Source organism: Aethalodelphis obliquidens, unplaced genomic scaffold (assembly GCF_003676395.1).
Source record: "Aethalodelphis obliquidens isolate GAN/ISIS:26980383/991018 unplaced genomic scaffold, ASM367639v1 scaffold1, whole genome shotgun sequence".
Taxonomy (NCBI): domain Eukaryota; kingdom Metazoa; phylum Chordata; class Mammalia; order Artiodactyla; family Delphinidae; genus Aethalodelphis; species Aethalodelphis obliquidens.
The window spans coordinates 14,877,518-14,893,119 of record NW_020837945.1 but is presented as its reverse complement, the minus strand read 5'-3'; positions in this window follow the sequence as shown (position 1 = coordinate 14,893,119).

The following is a 15,602-nucleotide window of genomic DNA, read 5'->3' as shown; positions in this document are numbered from 1 at the left end:
TTAACCAATGTATATTCAACATATGTAAATGACACATCATTTTCTAAATAAATGAATGATTGAATGATTAAGCACTTTGTTCATAAATTTTCTTATCATGTTCTACTCCGTATTATACTTTCTAATATACTTGCCTTACTATTTTTATAAGGTTTTAGGTCCACTAAAGTAAGAAACTTCTTATTGTTCATCTTGGTATCCCTTAGTCCCTTGCATGATGCCAAGCATCCATGAGATTAATAAATGTTTGCTGAATTAAATGGATTTGAATTAAACCTTCAGAACAATATTAAGTTACTGCCAGGATATCACAGATGGTAAAAGGCAGTCTCCTTTGCTAATAACTTCCAAGGTTGATGATGAGATAAAATCAGTCAAGCATGCATCAATATGGGAAAAGCTCCTGAATACGAAATCCTCTTTTTAAAAGTCGTATTGTTGCCTCATTGTCATATTAAAATCGTGTCTCGTGTGCCCATCCTTAGAGCATCAAGCACAGTTCTTATGTATCAATGTGGAGAAGATAGTTATGGGGTGATGGAAGGAAGGATAAAAGGTTATTAAAAATAGGCTGTTTGTTTTTGGCAATGTTCTTGACCAAAAATGACTCATCAGTGTGGTTTTGCTTCCTTCTCCTTTCTTACCTCCTTGACTTCAGTTTCTCAACCTACCTCTAATGAGAGAATGCACATTAAATTCAAGGTGAGTACCAACGAGGGTTTTTTAAATCTTGTGCATTTCAAGTGCATGTTGAGAAAGCTACTCCAGTTTTCTGCAGGTGTTAATTATGGTAGAAGCTATTCTAAAGGTGGAGAGTACGGAGGGGCATGTGCCTCCGGTCTCCATGCCTTCTAGTGCCCTCTAGTGCCTGGAAGGGAGAACTACTGAACCAAACAGGTAGTCCGACTATTGGAGAAGCTCTTACCTTGGGTGAAATGAGAAAACAGGGGCCCCAACAGAAACATTGTTTTAGTGTGCAAAAATCTGTGTTAATCCTAAAAGAGTATATTCTCATGAAGTTTAAGTTTGCTCTTTTTGGTTCCTTTTCAATCACCGATCTTCAGAAAGATCACAATATTTTTCTCTCTTCATTAACTTTAGCCAATAGGAAATGCTCAAAAACTATCTCAAATATTTAAATAATCTTTCTTTCATAATCAAAATTACTACTTGTCATAAGGATGAATATTCATGTGGATCTTAAGTAAGATTTCTTAATTCCTACAGATATAAACATAATTCAATGGATGTAACTTTCCTTTAGGGATACAAATTAAGCATGTTGTACATTTTTAAATCTCTATTTTTTAGATATGTGGCAATGCGTGTTACTCATTTTAAGGTGTTCTACTAGTTTAATGTTCTAATCACACACACACACCCTGGACCCAATCTCTGACATCCTCTTTTGTGACCACTACTGTTCAAAGCAACATTAACAGGCACAACAATGACAACCACAACACAAAAAGAAATTAAACCTAGGAATAGATAATGTGGTCACAGGCACTAGGAGGTTATTGATGAATGTAATTTTTTGAGTCAGTATTTTGTTCTTATAACATCTTGTATTTTTTTTCTGCATCCAGACTCTGACAGTCCTTCGATCTTACCATGTACCGGGCACATAAATTCTCTTCATTAAGAACTTGAACCACTGTTCTCATTTTGTGTAAACTCATCAGTCACATCCTGAGGATAGCATATTCCAGCTCATTCCAAGTTGGAAATCACCAGTATAAGAGGAAAAGTGATACATATTACATGGTAACTAACAAGTAACAATGTTTGTATAAAAGCCAGAGAGTATTCCCAAATGAAATTTATTATTTTAATACAGCATACCTGAAAGCAAATTTCGACTTATGATATCAACACAAGCTAATTTAGAAGATGGTAATAATACAATCGTACTTTGTATAACTGTCAGTTTGTACAAACCTTTAGCTTATTTTAATATCAATGAAAAGATGACTCTATCATAAGGGCTCAACTACAAATTATTTTCTGAGACAAGAGAGTAGCATTCCTTGTGCCAAGCAGCTTGGTTGTGAACACAGTAAGAGACAAAAGGTAAACAAATTAACAAATGTGAACAGGATCCTCTTTGCATAATTGGCATCCTCTAGGATTCTACTTTCAACCTGTCCTTTGCTTTTGCTCCCTCCGTTAACCAAATAACACAGAGTTGGACTGACATTAGCTTGAGTCTTATTCTGCTTCTTACCAGCTGTGTGATTAAGCATTTGTGACCAAGCACATTAATTAAAGTTCCTGGGACACATTTCCTCTTCTGCAAAACAGGTATCTAATGACTAACTTACTGAGCTTTGAACTTAACTAAAGAAACCATATGTACAGAACCCAATCTAAGTTAGGCTTACTAACCCTATCCTGAGGCTTCAGCAAACTTAGCAACTAGGACATTTCCCAAAACAGCATCTATAGCACTGGCCAGCCTCTCTCCTGAACTTTGGTCCCCCACTGTAGCATCAATTTTGATATCTTCATTTGGATAAAATGTCCCATGTTCAAATTCAACATGTTAAAAAATCAAACATATTTTCTGTTGCCCTAAGTTTGCTCTGTTTCCTAATATCCTGGTTTCTCTTAAAGGTAGTGCCATCCCCCTTACTTACTTAGCTATCAGAGCCATCTTTGACTCCTCTCCCTAACTCTCTACCTACGTGGAAGAGTTGTCAAGTCCTACTGTTTCTCCTTCCACAAAGTTTCTTAGATCTATTCCCATCCGTCCATTCCCATTGTCAGCATCCCAGTTCAGATAGGCTACTTCTTTTCTGAGCTCTTTTGATGGACTACCAACTGCTCTGACTGACTTCAGCCTCTGCTCACATCATCTCATCTATACCTTTCCTTTTGAAGGACTTTCTTTAACACCTCTTACCAGGTCAGTGCTTTTCTCTCATCTATCTTGCTCTGCATGCCAACACCTTGACATTCAAAGTCTTCAGGAATCTGACCCAACTTAAATAACCAATTCTCTCCCTAAGAGCACTTTCAAAATATCTGATGCACTAAAAAAAAAATGCAAATAGTCAGTTTCTGAACGGTTCCCATACCTTGGGCACCTCCATCCATTAAGACTTTGATCATTCTGTTACTTCTACCAGGAAGTTCTTCTACCTGTGGAAACTCTACTCGTTCCCCAAAGTGTGGATTAAAAACCACCTCCTCAGACTTCCCTCATCCTGCCTCCCCTTGCTCAACCTCTTTTGCCCTTTATCATGTCCACTTTAGTTCTCTGTACATACACCTTATCTGTCTTACTAGATTGTAGGATACTTGAGAGCACAGTTCATATCTTCTTCATAGTAGGCACAGAGAAGACTCTAAATAAACATGGCCTGGAAGTTGAAGTGAATGAAGGAACAACCACATAACTATGCAAGTCATTTAGGGAATTTTACATATGCCAAATATTTCTCAGCTGATGAATGCTTTATACAAAGTAAAGTGTGAGTCACCTTATGATATAGAAGAATATTTTCTTTTGTCATCTTGAGAACTATATTTTTAAAATTTTAGCACTTGTGTCAGATTACTATATTTCAGCTACAGATCTGAGACTGCAGTAGGAATATATTTTTATTTTAGTGCTTCTTAATTTATATAGCCTCCCTGATAAATATACCATATTTATCAATAAACTATTTTGAGTGTCTAGATAAAAACCTTTTGGAAACACAATTCATGCTGATCATATATCTTAAAGCTTCAAGATTTGCATAAAATCAACATATCTTCTCACTCTTAAAGTACTATTCTGTGCCACTCTAAAAGTAGTAAAAATATATATATTTTTTAATATCAAAGGAATTCTAGCCTTATTGAACAGTTTAAGTAAACTACTTTTTCTCATCCCTCCACTGGCAAATATTTTACATTAACTTTAAAAACCCTATCAATTCAAAGGAAGTGACTATGAAATTTGTGCCATAATGAATCTTTCTTTCAAGTAAGTAAAAGCTCAATACTTAAAACAAGAAAAGACTTACCATTCATACAGCAATACACAGTTTCTCAACCTCAGATCAAATGACATTTCAGTCAATAATATTTTGTTGTGGGAGCTCTCCTGTGTGTTGTAGGATGTTTAGCAGCAGCTACTTACTAGATTTTAGTAGGAACCCCTACTATGAAAACCACAAATGTCTCTAGACAGCACCAAATATTCCTTGGGGGAAAATTGCCCCTACTTGAGTACCACTGCAGTAGTAGAAGTATTTAGTACTTCTACTTGTTGTGTTTTTATTAATTAATCTGTCCATTCCATTTTTTCAGAGAAAAAAAATAACCTCACTATGCTTTTTCCTTAGTCAACTATATAGCATTCATAGAAATGCCTGATTCTTCTCATCTGTTAGAGTACCAGGGGTAAGTATTCAGTGAGTGTCCGTTGAGTGAATCTCTACTGGGTGCTATGCATTCTTCTAGGCACTGCAGAAAGAAATGTAATAAAATCAGGCAAAAATCCCTGAAACTCACACTCTAGTGGACGAAGCAAGACAATAAACAAATACATAAAATATATGGCATATCAGGGGTAGATGATAATAAGGTGAAAATTAAAGAAGTAATAAAAGGAGTCAAGGAATAAGCAGTGCTGCTGGAGCAGTGAGTACCTGGGGGTGAGGTTGGGGTTATAATTTTAAATAGGATGGTCAGGGCCAGCCTCACTGGGAAGATGAACAAAAGACCTGGAGGAGGTAAGGGAGCCTTAGAACACTTGGCAGTATGGCTTTCCAGGCGGAGGGAACAATTGCAGAGGCCCAGAAAAGAGAACATGCCAGAAGTGATGAAGGATAACAGAAAATTTGGGGTTCTTGGAGGGATCTGAGAGATGGGGAGAGAAGTGGGGTGCATTCCTGGAGAATAGTAGCATACATAGCCATCACATAAGACCTTGGAGGTCACTATCAAGGGTGGAAAAGTCAACTGTCATGGAAAATCATATATAAAATAGTGGAAAAATGTTTTATAATCATTTTCAATTTCATTGAGAATACTGTTCAGGATGGTTCAAGTACCCCAGGAAAGATGTCAATCTAGACAAACTTCCCCAGAAATGTCCACACTCCTGATCATTCCTTTCCCTCTTCTTTGATCCAAATTAAACAGTCTAGGGGGTCAACACTTTAAAAAGATCTTGCTAAGAAACTTGCTTATTTAACTGATGTAAAAATGCATATGAAGGTGTTAATGGTTTAATAATGCTTCACCCAGGGATATTTGCATCTTAGAGGAAAGCCTCTTGGAGAATTGACTCTTTAAATTGATTTTTGAATTAAAAAAGTAAATTACTAGCTTGAGAACTGAAGTCATTTTAACAGGCCAGGGAATGAACTAAGATGTTACACAAAAACCTGAACAAACTTTCTGGCCAACCCAGTACTTAAGGTACCTGGATCTTTTCAAGACTTGAACTTGAGTTCTGGATCTAAGGTCACTGACAGTCATCTTGTATTATCAACTAAATAAATATTAATTGAAATCCTATGATGTATCACTCATTGTCTTTAGGGCTGGAGAGGCATTGGTGAGTAAGTTAAGTCCAGACTTTCACCAAGCTATTTTTTATAGAACGAAAGAGACACAAAATAAAGTGGTAAATTAAAAGAGAATACTATTCGTTACTGGTAAGCACTATTGAGAGAATTAAAATACAGGGATATACTAGCCCATCTGCCTACAACTTTAGAAGGGCAGTTAAGAAAAGCTTCTACCAAGAAATGATATTTAAGCTGAGATCTGAATGAAGAGAAGGAACAGGAGAAAAAACTTCCCAGCAGAGGAAATAACTAGACCAAAGGTAACAATAAGCTTGACATAAGAAAAAAAAAAAAAAAAAAAGAAACCCAGTGCCTCAGGCCAAGTAAATTATGGTAAATTATGTAGTCAGTAGAGATATTTAGTCAGAAAAGTAGGCTGAGGCCAGAAGGCCTTGGTAGTATATGACAAGATTTTTGTTTTTTTTTTTCTCTCTCTGTAATGGGTACTTGAAGGAGGGTTTTTAAGAAGGGAAATTAAATGTTCTAGTTTGTGCTCTAAAAAGATCATGGTTAAAGTTTCACCTGGGGGAACAAGCATAGGAAAGAGACTGAGACCAGTAAGAGACAATGGTGGTAGTGAAGGTAACGAGAAGTGGATTGACTGGGGGTAATTTTTGGAGACAGAGTCAGTAGGCTTTTCTGATGAATTAGATGTGAGGGATAAAGAACAGAAAAGAATCAAGAGCAGCTCCTAAAGTTTTGGCTTGAGCAACTAGATGATGTGGTACACATTTAGTGAAGTGGGGAAGACTGGAGATAAGGAAACACATTTGGGGAGAAAAGGAAGAGTTCAATTTTGGAAATGTTAAGTTTCTGATTCCTGTGTGGATGTTGAATAGAGATGCCAAGTTGCCCATGATACACAAGTCTGGATTTTCTTGGGAGAGGTCGTGTCTAAGTTACAGATTAAAAGTCAGCAGCAGTGACTGGTATTTAATATCATGGGACAGGGAAAGTCACCCAGAGAGACTATACTGCTGGAGATAAGAAGTCCTTATGCCCATACATGGTCTACATCCAAAGATTTCACAGAGGAAGGTGAGCCAGCAAAAGGGACTGACAAGGGCAGGTAGTGATTTAAGAGGAAATTATTAGCATATAGCATCAGAGAATTCAAGATAATGGAGTAGCCAATTATGTTGAAGTCTATGAGGAGTCAAGGGAAATAAGAATGGAAAAGTGACATTTGATATGACTACATGACAGCTACATAGCCTCTCAGAGGTATGCAATGCCCCTTGGCTACTGTAGTTTTTTTTTTTAAAATTTTGGCCATGCCAAAGTAATCGATGGAGAGACAAAGGGGAGAGTATTATGAGATGAAGTCAGAGAGCTCAGCAGGGGGAAGACGGTACAGAACCATGGGAAGGACTTTGAATTTTATCATTCAAAGTATAACTGGAAGTCATCAGAGGGGTTTAAGCCGGGGGATTATATGTATACAACCTGGTTTCAGTTTCAGAAAACACGAGTGCCGCTGTAGGTAATGGATCATAAAGGGTGAGCAGTGTGGAAGCAGAAAGATGGATTAGAATGCTACTGTAGTGGTCCAGGCAAAAAAATATGGTGGCTTGAAATGGGTGATAGAAATGAAGAAAGTGGTAAATGGCAGAGTGGGGACTTCCACAGTGGACCTGACTTCAAAACTGTGTTCTTTTCCATTGTTTCACACTGCCTTTTAAGCCCAGTGATCCATCACAATTTGGCAATAATTCAGTAGTCCGTTCTGTAGATGCATGCCAAGTCACCAAGAAATTTCTCTTACAACAATACATAAATGTGACAAGCTTGACATTTGTATAAGGAGCTTACATCAGATCTATCTGGGAAACAATAGAAATGGTGGCTTAAAACACAAGTAGGACAACTTAAAGACTTAGGTGGGCATTTATGATTTTTTTTTGTTAGATTTCTAGAAGAAACATAACAAAGTCTTCCATTGCTAGAAGACACTATCCATCAATAAATTATCTTTTTGTTAATAAAAGGTACATTTTATATTGAAAACTTAAAGAATTAATGTTCATAGTAAAATGATAAATAAGGTATTTCAATTATAAATTGACCAATAAATAATAATCCTACAATTATATACTGTAACATATTTCTTTTCTTTGGATCTAACCTGGCCACTTATGGATCTAAGATTTAAGATTTGAGTTATCTTGGCAAGACCCTAACCACAAAACCAAATTGTTAAATGTACGTCATTGTTTGTGTCCTGTAAAAGTACTAATTTTTCAATTCTTAGAGAAAATAAAGGCAACAGAATAACCATCTTTCAGCAACCCCTAAGAGGCAGATAATGGAGAATGACCCCATTCCAACCTGAAAAGGCAATATTCTTCAAGGCACATTTTGGCCATGATACTCTGCACATGTTCCTCCTCTGCAACATGTCTTTTACAGCAGCATCTCCCATATCAGGGGCACCCAGTGTCTCCTGGAGCCTTTTAATAGTAGCACTTAGAAATTGTCCTTGTCAGCTCTGGTTCCTGTAAAAAGTGACTTCCCAGAAGTTGCTCCCATGGGGCCTCAGGTATTTCTTATTTCCTCTCGCTGCTAGAAAAACACCCAGGTCTCCCGGTGGTAGTCAGGCTGTTTAGTTCTAAACTATCAATGCAGTTCACAGCACTGCCCTTCAGAACAGTTTTCATGAAGGTCTTTTGAGGACCTTGTTTAAGGAGTCAGAGCTGCAGGAGGGAAGCAGCCAGCTTCATGAGACACCACATCATGCCAAGTCGTACCTGTAGCTCCTCTCAGAGGCAGAGTCTGGCCTTTGGTTGGTGCAAAACCTTATTCTCCTTAAGGGAGATTTACTGCTATGGAAAAGCCCTTTATTCCATCCTAGCAGTATCAGAACTCATGCAATCGAGGGGCCAAACCCACAACTTCTTCGCATACTTCCCCTGGGACCAAGAGGTGTTAGCCACAGCTTTGGCTACCCAAAACTTGCTCAAAAGAGTAATACAAAGTTAACCCTAAAAAGGTCCAAGAATCATATTAGTTGGAGGAACGTATTTCAAATCCCTGGCAGTCCCACTGCCCTCCTGCCCTCTTATAGGCTCAAGGGATAATAGTAAATATAGATATGTACACACACACACACACACACACACACACAGTGGAATATTACTTGGCCATAAAAAGAATGAAATATTGTCACTTGCAGCAACATAGATGGACCTAGAGAATATTATGCTTAGTGAAATAAGTCAAGCAGAGAAAGACAAATACTATATGACAGCACTTATATGTGGAACCTAAAAAATAATACAAAACAGAAACAGACTCACAGACATACATAGAAAATAAACTTGTGGTTACCAAATGGGACAGGGAGTGAGGAGGGACAAATTAGGAGTATGGGACTAACAGATACAAGCTATTATACATAAAATAAATAAGCAACAAGGATTTACTGTATAGTACAGGGACTTATACCCAATATCTTGTAATAACCTACAATGGAATATATAATATGAAAAAAATGAATCACTATGCTATACACCTGAAACTAACACAACATTGTAAATCAATTATACTTCAATAAAAAAGAACGTAGGGGATTGCCTTGGAAGTATTTGAACGTAGAAGTCACTTCTGTTCCCTCACACTGTGAAGGTGGAATGGAAGGATTCTTTCAAGTTCATTGTTGATGCTTTTGGCTAGCTGACCTCAAAGACAGGGCCTTAGACTGAAAAGGATGGCTTAGATTTGTCAGCACTGTGGGAGAATCATCTGAGACCCCAGTTCTCTGATGACACTACACTATTATCTCATCATGCCTTAGAGTTATGGAATTTCCATGATATTTTGAAATTTGTCACCATACAGATCAGAGTTTGTATTCTGCCTCTGCTCTTTTCTAACGGGGAAAGCTCAGCCAGGTATAGTAACTTCTGAATATCTCAACTGTTTTATGTACTCTGAAAATAAGTACACATAACCCATAGGGTTGTTGTGAGAAGTAAATGAGACACCATTTAGAAAGCTCCCATGGTTCATAATGGTGCACCGTGGCTATTCAATAGATAGCAGTGATTATCATATATTTTTCTTCATTCACAAAGGGAAAAAGTGTGGTACATAAAGGAAAGTCACTTGATGTCTCATGAAGACATGTTGTAAATCAAAGAATAAGAATCAAGGACTTCTAATATTTGCTTCAGGTGAAGGTTTGTTAAGAGACCAGTTGAATACCAGTGAGATGTACTGGTGTCTGACCAATCCTTCCAGTTAGCACAGGGACCCCAGAGAAAATAATAGGCTGTTTACTCAAGTTCTTTGACTGCTGGAAACCTCCCAGATGCAGCTTGAGAGCCTTGGGCACAATTACAGGCTGCTGTCGTCACTGCCAACCTGGGGAAGCAACAGCACAATTGGATCTGTCTCTTGCTGTCTTTTGGCTCCTGGCAAGAGAGGTGGAGGATGCCCACCTGCAGGGAGGACAGAGAGTCAAGGAGACAAAGAGTCTGGCTCGTAAGAAATTCATATGCCCCTCTCACCAGCCCTGCTCCTGCCCTTTCACCTGAGCTTCCCTCTTGAATGACTGAAACCACAAGGGACAAATTATGTCCACAAATGTGTCAAAGATACGGTGTCCAACACGAGGTAATATGTGTGACTTTTGGTATTCAAATTACTCCTTGACAAAACACTTGATGCTTTGGATTGCTTTTAATGTAAAGCGTGTAGCTGAAACATGAGTGTGATCTGGAGGAGGTGAGGAATTGCACCTCAGACCATTAAATATTTATATACTTTAGAATTTAAAAATTTTAGAATGAGAGAGAGTCTCAGAGATCACCTAGACATGCACTGTTCAATGTGGTAGCCACTTAGCCTCACGTGGCTCTTGAGCAGTTGAAATGCAGCTAGTTCAGATTGAGTGCAGTATAAGTGGAAGATAGGAATTTTGAAGACTTAGTACAAGAATAGGAAAATGTTGATTTTTAACATAATTATATGTTGAAAATGATAATATGTTGGATATAATGGGTTAATAAAACTTATTATAAAATTTATTTCACCTGTTCCTTTTTACTTCTTTCAAGGTGGCTACTAGAAAATCTAAAGTTACATATGTGACTTGCTTTGTGGTTCTTACAATATTGAAAAATGCTGTTCTAGACTCAAGCCCACATTTTAGAGATGAGAAAACTGAGGCCCAGAGAAGTGATATCTGGAATCATATGGTGTTTTACAAATTTTCTGCCAGGCTAGATGACCACTCCATGTATGTTATGAACTAGTTAAGTTATTGCATATTTTTGTAATTATTTTATTTTGTGTATATCTGTGTTCTGTTGTGCTTAAGATTGTTGAGAAGTGTGTAAAATGCCATTCACTCCCATCTAATAAGTTACAAGTTCAGACACTAATATGAAAATTTATATTTTTGCTTTAACTTTTATTCATAAATTTGAACTCTTGTAATTGATTTTTAATTGAAAATTTTATTGAGATCACTACGGTTTTACCTTAAGTTGTAGGAAATAATATGGAGTTCTCTTGTATGTTTTGTGCAATTCTCTACAACGTTACAATGTTTTGTAACATTTACAAAACTACAGTATAATATCACAACCAGGATATTGACAGTGATATATTATACCAATCTTACACAGGTTTCCTCAGTTATGCTTGTATTTAATTTCATGTGTTTGTGTGTATGTGTGTGTTAATTTTTTTTTTTTACCATTTTATTATCTGTGTAGGTTGTGTATCTACTGTGACAGTCAAGATACTGAACAGTTCCAACACCACAAGGACCCTTCCTGCTGCCCTTTTATAACCACACCAACCTCCTCCTGGCCCTTCCATGTCTTTCCCAAACACTAATTACAGTAATTCCCCCCCATCCTATTTTTCTCGGTCAAATTGTTTTAACTACTCTAGGGCTTGTTCATTCCCACGGAAATTTAGAACAAGCTTGTCTATGTCTAAAAATAAAAACCTTGAGGAAATTTTCATAAGAATTGCATTAAACCTATAGATCAAATTAGGAAGAATTGACCAATTTACTATGATTTTGAGTCTTCCAATCCATGAACCCATTATCTTCCCCCATTTGTTAGGTTTTCTTTGGTTTCTTTTATCAGTATTTTGTCATTGTCAGCAAGCATACCCTGTACATGTGTTGCTAAAGTGTAGACCTAAGTAGTTTACTTCTTTGGAGCAATTGTAAATGGTATTGTTTTAAATTTTAGTTCTGTATGTCTCTTGTTAGCATAGTGAAATGTGGTAGATATTTACCTATTGATACTTTCTCCTGTAGCCTTGCTGAACTCACTCATTAGTTCTAGGAAGGCTCTTTTGGGGGATGGGTTGAGGGGAGAGGGGAGATTTATTTTTGGAATTTTCTACAGTGATAAGAGTTCTATTCCTTCCTTTCTAATCTGTGTGCCTCCTCTTTCTTTTCTTTGCCATATTACAGTGGCAAGTACTTCCAGCAATATATTGAATAATAATAATGAGAGTAGACCATTCTTCCCTTGTTTTTAATATTAGAGGGAAGGCCTTCAATCCTTCATCAAGTAAGATGTCAACTGTAGGTTTTCTGTACTTGTTCTGTATCAAGTTAAGGTCATTCCCCTCTTTTTCTAACTTGCTGAGAGTTGTTATCATGAATGACTGTTGGTTTTTGTCAAATGCTTTTTCTGCATCAATTGATTTGATTGTATGTCTTTTCTTATTTAACCTGTTGATATGGTGGATTACTTTGATTTCTTTGAGTATTGAACCAGCCTTGCACACCTGGAATAATTCTCACTCGGTCATGTTACATACTTCGTTTTGCGTGTTGTTGGATTTAGTTTGTTGGTATTATGTTGAGAATTTTCATATCAAAGTCTTTGAGAGATATTGTTCTGTAGTTTTTGTTATTGTTATTTTGTATTTTATGCTGTCTTTGGTTTTGCTGTCTGGTTAATACTGGCCTCATAATTATTATTTATTTTTATATGAAAAAATTTTCTTCAGCTTTTTTTCCCTCCAAAATCTTGGTTTTAGGCTATTTTGTAACCCACATTTTATAATAAAATCTTTTCTTTTTAATTCTAGGCTTTTATGAAGATTAAATTTAAAAAGCATTCTAGCAGTGTTTCATTTATTATCTAATATATTGTTCATCACTGAACAATAAAATACAATTTATTAGCTTCCCATGACCTAAAAAAGTTTGAAGATCAAAATCCAAGGTATCTAGGGATTGCCCCGGCTCTCCAAAGTCATCAGTCATGGAGGGTGGGTAGCACTGCTCATCCTTCTACAACCTTCCTTACTTACTATGACACCAGCTGGACTCCAAATCACCTGCTTTGTACAGGTGCTTATGTTCTTTTGTTTACTGTAAGAAACAAAGAACTGACTGATGGAGAGGCAGCAATAAGCGAATATTCAGGGAATGCCATATACTTTTAATAAATCCCTTGTTTGTAAAGACAGATAAGTCAAATGCTCCCTAGGCAGAATGTTTTTATTTATGATACAACTATCCAGGGTCTGGAATTGAAGATTTATGTGCTATACTAAGCACAGAGTAAAGCTGAGTACGCAGCAGGTAAATTTTTTATGACAGCATAGACCTTAACATTTGGTCTGCTGGCAGTATTCCAATGATGATGGACAACTATATAAAGATATATATGCCAGTGATGATAGACATTCTCTCTCTCCCTCTCTTTTCCTCTCTCTCTCTCTAAATATATATATGGATCTATGTATTGAAATGTTCCACACATATTGGACCATAAAAGTATTTTGATATTGTTTTTATAAATCATATCTTGAAACTTTAATACCTGAACATCATATATAATGATTTCCATAAGCATCAATTGGGGAGCTTTATAAAAATGCTGATTCTTGGGTTCAATTGCTAGAAATTCTGATTCAGTAAGCCTGAGATAAAGGTCCAAAATCACACATTGTGTTTCACTGTACCTTAAAGACTTTTTCTGTGTGCTCGCTCAGAATTTTCTAAAATCAAATTGTGCTTTATGAGTTAAACAAACAAAAAATATAAACTTATTGTACAAAAGAGAAGTTTCTTAACCACTCTCCAGACTCCTAGATTCTGATCCCCAGATCAAGTGCTTTTAACTCTTAGCTATTTCATTTGGCAGTTACACACATTTCTAAATACATTTACACTACTATGTTTTGGTTTTTTTCATCAACATTGCCTCGTGAAAAAAGGAGGCTGTAGCTCACTTAGAAACCACTGACATACTTTTTCTTATACCCTGTTATTCTTCTAAGGTTGTTTTATCACAATTTTTAAGAAATGAGGAGTCAGTGTTTTCACTATTATACTTGTTTAAATACTGCTCATGGCTGAGACATGTAACAAACTATTTCATTTCTCTCGCAGCCTTGTTTTCTCTGCAGGTCATAATTTTTTTCATTTGTTTAGTTTTGTATAGACAGCGATCACACATTCTTCCCCATCTTTCTCACAGAATTGCACAATCTTTTTCAATAAGATCAAGCACATGAAATAATCTATTGGTTCTGTTTTATTTCCCCTTGGAGATACCACATTTATATATATACCACGTTCATCCTCCTGTTCCAACATGAATGAGTTGTTCTCTAGGTCTGCTATGTCATAAAGTCTCCCTTCAACATTATTTTAAAGATTCTCTTTGTCACTCTCTTTTATTTGGATCTTCTCTCATTTTTGTAAAGTTTATTCAACAGAAGTTTTCTGAGATAGGGTGCATTTAAGATACATTTTTGAGACCACATATTTGTGATAATGTCTTTATTTTGCCATCACACTAGACTAACAACTAGGCTTATTACAAATATCTGGATAAATATCATCTTTTGCCAAATTTTTAAGGCTAGGATTCCATTATTTTTTAAATTTTTCTTTGCCACAAGAAGTCTGATGCTGTTTTGACTGTCAAGCATTGCATGCAGCAAACCTCTCTTGTATTATTATTTTTTCTGATAATTTCCTCCACCTTATTTTCTCTGAAGTTTTATCTCTAAATTGATCCCCAAATCTTACCCTTTTGCTCCATTTTCTATTTATTTACCCTTTTGTTGACTTTCTGAAAGAATTATTAACATTACCTTTCAGTCATTGTATTATTTCGAACATCATCATTTTGATAACCAAAAGTTATCTCTTATTCTTGTATTTTTAAATAAAAGGCTGCATTTAGTTCATAGATGCTATATATAACCTAGTCTCTCTGAAGATAGTAATAACAATATAGTTTGAACCCTTCTCCTGCTCCTTATATTGCATTTGTTTTCCCAATTTTGCTCATTTTGTTCTTTGTCTTTAATGTAGAATTTTCCATAAGTGTCTATTGATCTTTGTGTCCATTATTCTTCAGCTCTGTGAGCCTGAGGTTTGGTGGACTTTCTTGTAGGGCAGTGCTTCTCAGCTCAAGGTTTTTTTATTTTTATTTTTTTTTCCCAAAGTGGACATCTACCAATATCTGAAGACAGTTTTGATTGCCTTGGCTGTGTAAGGGGTGCTACTGGCATCTGTGTGCAGAAGCCAGGGATGCTGCTAAACATCCTACAGTGCACAGGACAGAACCCACAACAAAGAATTATCCACCTCCAAGTGTCAACAGTGTCACTGTTGATAAACCCTAATGTAGAGTGTTGAGGAGGCACGGTCCCAGGCATTCTGCCGAGTACTCCGACATATTAGTGTGCATAGGACTTTATTTTCTTCGTGTCAGTTTTTATGAAGAAGAATTCTCCAGACTCCTGCCTACCTTAGCTGAGTCAAATGATACTTTAGAAATGCCATGAGAGTAGTACAACATTCATAAAGTATATTAATATTCCATTTAAAATTCTGTATACTATAATTCATTTCAAATATAATTGTTTATTGTAGACTTCTCTTCTCCACCCTTCTCTCCCTTCCCACCCCCAAATAAAAACAACTACACTCTGTACCTCTATTCATCTACCATTCTACATTACCTAAAAATATTCATAAATTCTTTAAATTCGAACTTTTTTTCTGAAAATACTTTCATGTTATTTTCCAAA